The sequence below is a fragment of the Nomia melanderi genome, chromosome 13 (genome assembly GCF_051020985.1).
Source record: "Nomia melanderi isolate GNS246 chromosome 13, iyNomMela1, whole genome shotgun sequence".
Taxonomy (NCBI): domain Eukaryota; kingdom Metazoa; phylum Arthropoda; class Insecta; order Hymenoptera; family Halictidae; genus Nomia; species Nomia melanderi.
The window spans coordinates 10,469,993-10,475,992 of NC_135011.1; the positions used below are offsets into that span (position 1 = coordinate 10,469,993).

Here is a 6,000-nt window from a genome sequence, read left to right on the forward strand (position 1 = left end):
CCAGAGCAAACTATCGGCGAGGAAGTTTTCCAAGTAACTGATGATTTTTTCTAAACTTATGATATTCCTTGGAGTAATTGTACTTGTATTTGCACGGATGGTGCTGTGGCAGTGATGGGTAATAAAAAAGGTTTTATTTCGTGCGTAAAACAGCAAAATCCTAATATAGAAATTACACACTGTTGCATACGTCGCGAAGCAATGATGATCAAAAATTTGCCTACGGCTATTGCAGTCGATGAATCGATGCATTACTATTATAAACATTATTAAATCAACAGCTCTAAATTCTCAAATTTTTAAACTAATCTGTGCAGAAATGGAATTATGAATCCCTATTATTTTACCCTAAGGTATGTTGGCTATCCCGAGGCAAAGTTTTGGCTAGATTGTTTGTTCGCAATGAGGTTCGTGAGCTTTTGTTAAAACAAAATATGACCGAACTACACCAACTTTTTGAAGATAAAACTTGCGTGTATGGCTGATATCTTTGAGTACCTGAATGAACTGAATAAAAAATGCAAGGTTGAAGCGAAAATTATCTGACGTCTTCCGACAAGTTAATGGAGTTTAAGAATAAACTCGAACTTTGGCAGAAAGAGCTACAAAAAGGATCGATAGAAATGTTCCAAAGGATATACAAGTCCATGATTAAAAACAAACAACTAATTCTGGATCTGACTCAACAATATTTACGTATGTTTTGTATATTTTTCACAATTAATACAGAGTGAATATAATTGGGTAAGAAATCCTTTTCTAGTCGATGCCGAAAATTCAACAGAAGCACTTTCCCTTCAAATTCGAGAGGAATTTATAGAATTGAGAAACGATGGGACGCTGAAACTCAACTTTAGTGAAATGTCATAGCTAATTTCTGGATTTTAGTGAAAAAAGAATTTCCTCAAATTTCTGACAAGGCCATTGCAATTTTGTTCCCTTTTTCTACGACATATTTATGCGAACAAAGTTTTTCGACATTGGTTCTAATGAAAAATGACAAACGATCGTATTTAAAGAATCTTGACCATGAACTTCGGGTAGCACTTTCTAATATAGAGTCAAAACAAGCTCAGGTATCTCATTAAGAAATTAGTTATTGTGTTTAAATTAACTTTGATTAAATAGGCGTAAGTAAATACCAAACAACAAACTTTGTATTTAAATTTAAAGAGGAAGTTTGTTTATATGTAATCTAAAACTATATATTTTTGTTCTTGTGTTGGTGTACAATTCAAACTGCTTTATATAAAACTTAAATAAAAGTAAATATCTACATACATAGAGCTATTTTATTTAATAAAAATATATACGTATTATTGTAATTTACGTATTTGCAAGCTTTTACTTGTGGTGTGCCGCGGAATTATCGAAAAAACGTTGTTGTGCCGTGGAAGATGAAAGGTTGCGGAGCACTGTTCTATAGAAACTTCAAGAGTTCTTCCATTGAGCCTTTAATTAACTTATAATTCAGTTTTCGCATTGCTAAATAATTTCTTTAATAATTTCTCAGAAAAACATTTGTTATCTTTTTAATAATTTCAAAAAAGAGAAATCAGGAATGAGTCATTTGACCTGTTAATTTTAGTGTTAATGACAAAATAGTCAAATCGTTCAGAGTTCGCAAAGAAATCATAAGGCGAGAGGTTAAGGGTTAACTATCTCTCTTCGACTTTCTATCGTCTCCCTTAAAACGCTAAACAAACGTCTATCGATGGAAGGACAAAGGGCAACGGCTTAAGGGGGCGATTATCGCGTCCTCGTCCGGTCACCGTCGAGAATCGCTGTCGGAGGAACGCACTGCAATCGAGAGAACTAAGAGGAACGATAAATATTGCGGAATGGTTACGGGAATTTACGGGACGTAAGAAATCAAAGTGGATAGACGGCGATAAGAGGCGAACAGTCGGAAGGAGAGGAAGCAGGAAGAAGTATTTGCGGGACGAAAGGGCTTCTCGGCAGGCAGCGCCTTCAAGATACTCGGTCAACAAGCGGCGCAGGCCTAAGTCCCTTCTTCTTTTGACACCTACGTCGGCGAAGACGATACTTTAAGCCGTCGCTAGTCGCGCTTTTTACCTTATTCGAGATACCGTCACAGTTTTATCCTCTTATTTAGACGTCGAGTAAAAGGGGCGGGGTCCCGTTGAAAAAACCCGGGATCCTCGAGCACCGGCCCGGCTCAAATTATTAGGTCTATGGGAATGTTACGACGGTTCCGTTGACTCGCTCTTTATAAACCCGGGAAACCCTTAATCAAAACGGAGGGTCTTCAAATCTGATGCCGGAACTTCCACCCTTTATGCCCTTGAATTACGTCGCTCTGCATTTTTAGCGCTACCCTTATTCCGGACACTTGGAAGCTTTTCGTGTTAATTATCGCATTAATTATGGGATTAATAATCGAATCTGGGAGGATTTGGGAGATATATTTTAGATGTTTTTTTCTTCTTTCGTTATCACTTTGACTGCCACGAGAAACATCAGCGTTTTGTGTATCACTTATTCTTTTGTAGTAAAGGTGAAAAGGAACAATTATTAGTTATTTGCTATTGAAGAGTTTTATTCGACGTCAGTTGTCGTATGAATTATAATTGTTTTTGAGTCATTTCTAAGCTCCGGTCCTATGGGACCATTGTGTATGCAAAAGTGTCATTTAACACTTAATGGACGTGCCATGTAGATTTACGTTTTAAATATACCTAAAATATAGGTAAATAAATATACCCCAAATATACCCGGAAACTGGGAAAGACAGGGTAGATTCGACCCGTCTGTTAAGTGTTAACGTCGCATCGACTTTTCGATCATTAGCGACATGCTCTTGTAATTGTTGGACTTCTTTCCACAGGTTCAGTGTTTTGAGAAATCCAATTAACTTGTTTCTGTTGCTGTGTGATTTGAAGATTCGTTGTATTTGATTTAGTATTTTATTTCCTATCTCTAAATAATTTTTGTCATAGTACCTACATTTAATTCAAGAGTTTTGAGCCACGTTAATAGTTGATCTTATTGGCAAAACAATTTTTTCCTTTTTTGTTGGATAATTATAATTTTTATTTAATACTCGATAATTGAGAATGTTTGGAACTATTGGAAATAAACTGTACCTTTCAATATTACTAATACTAATACTAATTGAAAACAACAATTTCACGCAATAATTAGCAACACATAATTCCCGAATTGATTAACGTGCACGTTCTTTAAATATTGTTTCGTAACTGTAAATTAAATATCACGAAACAATATTTCATTTACTGGTAAAGCAAAAATTCTTCCTTTTTACCGTTAAAATAATCCTCGTGACATTGCGAGAATGAGAAATTCCATTATATTTCCGCCACGTTAACTGAAACGAAACTGACATCACACCGACGGAAAGCATTATTTATACATGGCACCTTCGCGATCGAAGTGTAATCGAAAATGGGAGGGTTTCACGTGAAAAATTGGATGAGAGATAAAGAATAAAGTTTTTTCAGAAGCGATTCCGTTTCCGAGATGATTGTGTTTGAAACTTTGTCGCCTGCACGTGCTACTGCATGAGAATTGGTTAACGTATCAGTTCATAAATTACTGTTTCTACATTTTCCACATACTAATACGCGTTTATTGAACAAACTTTCGAAGTTTTCTTTATAGGAGACATTTTCTTCGTTAAAGTTTCATTGCATTCACTGATCTATGTTTTCATGTAGATCTACTTTCTTGTTAACTGAACAATAATTTCGTTATGATTCCGTATATAATAGCCATATACTTCTGAAATTTTCCATTGTCTTCCAAGGTAGAATGCATAAAACATTTGTGACCATAGTAAGGGCTCTTAAAATGTTCAGTTTAACGTAATTTTAAGGGTCCATTGTGTAAGTTCTTCGCTTGGTTACTATTTCTTACATTTCTCTGACTGCTACTACTATTTTTCTCTTTCCCACTGTCATTTTAGTTTACTGTTCCCATCTTTCAATTTTTTCATGTTTCTTCTTCTTGTAATTAATTTTATTATACATTAAAAATCGCTAAAAATGATATAATTTCAATTATAAACTAAATGAAACGATACATTAATTATTAGTAGAATATAGCTTTATATATTTTCAGAATTTCAAAATCATAAACAATTAATAAAATACAAGTTCTAATTAAATCCACTTAATTCCATTTGTATCTTACAAACTGTAAAATTTTGTCACTGAACATATTATAACGTTTATATCTATAATCGCTAAAGACAATAAAATACATCCCTGACTTTTCTTTTCATCATTTATTTATATATTAATATATTCTTTCTATTAACCAGTTAACTGCATTTGACGAGTATACGTCTCACCTCAAAGCTTGAAATTATACTAATTCTTTCAACGATGAATTCTTTATTTTTTCAGATAAAGGTGTAATATTTAATTCTTTTTAATTCTTCTTTGTTTTACGTTGACTTCTCATTAAAATATACCGTAGGAGCATTCGTCCTGCGTTTGACGAGTACCCACATAATTTTTTGATGTTTTGAAAGATTTTTCAAACTTAATTCCACAGTTAACAGATTAAACCTGTTTCGATTTGCTGATAATATCAGTGAGAAAAAGCTCCAATTGCAAAGGGTTAAAAGATCCCCGTCCGCGAAGAGTTAACACTAAAACTACCGAGCAGTTAAATTGAGTTTTCGAAATTCCCCTATAGAAACTCACAGAGTACACCTGTTGAGACTTCAATCGATTTCCAATTCAGTTTCGTGGTGCTGAGTCAATTTCTCTAATAATTTCTCAGAGAAACATTTATTATGTTTTTAATAATTGCAAAAAGAAGTCATCAGGAATTGGTAACTTTGACCCGTCTGGTAGTTTCAGTATTAATAAGTAGCGAGATGCAGAAGCGCAAAGGAGCGTAGTCCCAGAGTTGGCCAGGACAAGTGGCGAAATAGAAAACACGAGAAGGCCGAAGGAAGGTCGATGGATGGAAAGGAGGACAAAAGGCGAGGCGGGCAGCGCGAAACGGGGAGGAAGAAGTAGTACTCACCCCCTCAGGCCGAAAGCCCTCTTTGCCAGCTCCAGCTTGAAGACACTCGGTCAACAAGCGCGAAGGCAGAAGCCCGTAGTCTTGGCCGTTTTCCTCTGGCGTGGCGCGACGGGTGGACGGTCGTTACACCGGAACCCCGTTCGGTATCACTTCCTGCGGTTCACTCTAACGCGACACTGTCACCACGAGAAGACCTCCGTTAACACGGAGCTATGCGAACGCGTTCCCTGGAAACGGGACCAGCGGCCGAAAAGATCAGCACCGTTAGACCAAATGATGGCAGCCGAAAGGCGAAAGTATCACTTTCCCGGCAACCGGTTCCGAATCGAATCGAAAAAACGATCGTTTCGCGAGTTTACGTCGAACGGAGACCTTTGGAGAGCGGTTTTGGACAGGCGTTTGGAAGCTGGCCGGGGATCAGAAAGCACGGGGATGCAAACGAGCGTGGCGGCGAGAGCGGGTGAGAAGACCTCCTTGGCTCGCGGAGGAAGGGAAACGCGGCGCGACCGGATGGGGAAAAGAAAACGAGGAATTGGAGAACGGAGTGGACGTTCCCCGATGGCTAACTATAGAATACACCGTACAGGGAGCTAAACGAAAACGGAAGAGCGCGGAGATACGCGGCGAGGAAGGAGCAAACCGCGCGATGCGAATACAATACAGTTCGGGGCGGTGTTGCTCGACGCCTGGCCCGAACCAAGGAGGAGGTGGAGCAGGGGGCAAAGGGGGAGGGGGGGAGTGCTGAGAGCAGGAAGAGAGAGAATGATTTTAGATTCAGTGCCAGAAAAATCGCCGGCCAATCGCGAGGGGGCACAGGACAAATCGAGATCGCCATCTCTCGGCCAACTGGGGCCATCGAATGACATTAATAGACCTTTCTCTGCGGCGTCGATCGGATCCACTAATTGCCGGGAAATCATTGTCGCTGATAGACTCTTCTCGCGGGACGACCCGTGGAAAATCGTTTGGCGAACGCGATAC

At 38.4% G+C, this 6,000-nt stretch overlaps 1 protein-coding gene across 1 annotated transcript in view; it reads right to left on the reverse strand.

Annotated features, from left to right (window-relative positions):
- The window catches only part of mub (poly(rC)-binding protein mub), a 347,807-nt gene extending 342,138 nt beyond the window's left edge, over nt 1-5,669 (reverse strand). Inside the window, exon 1 of the mRNA XM_076373032.1 lies at nt 5,020-5,669. The gene's annotated coding sequence lies outside the window, so the exon portion shown is untranslated. The remainder of the gene's footprint in view (nt 1-5,019) is intronic.
- Nucleotides 5,670-6,000: the final 331 nt, after the last annotated feature.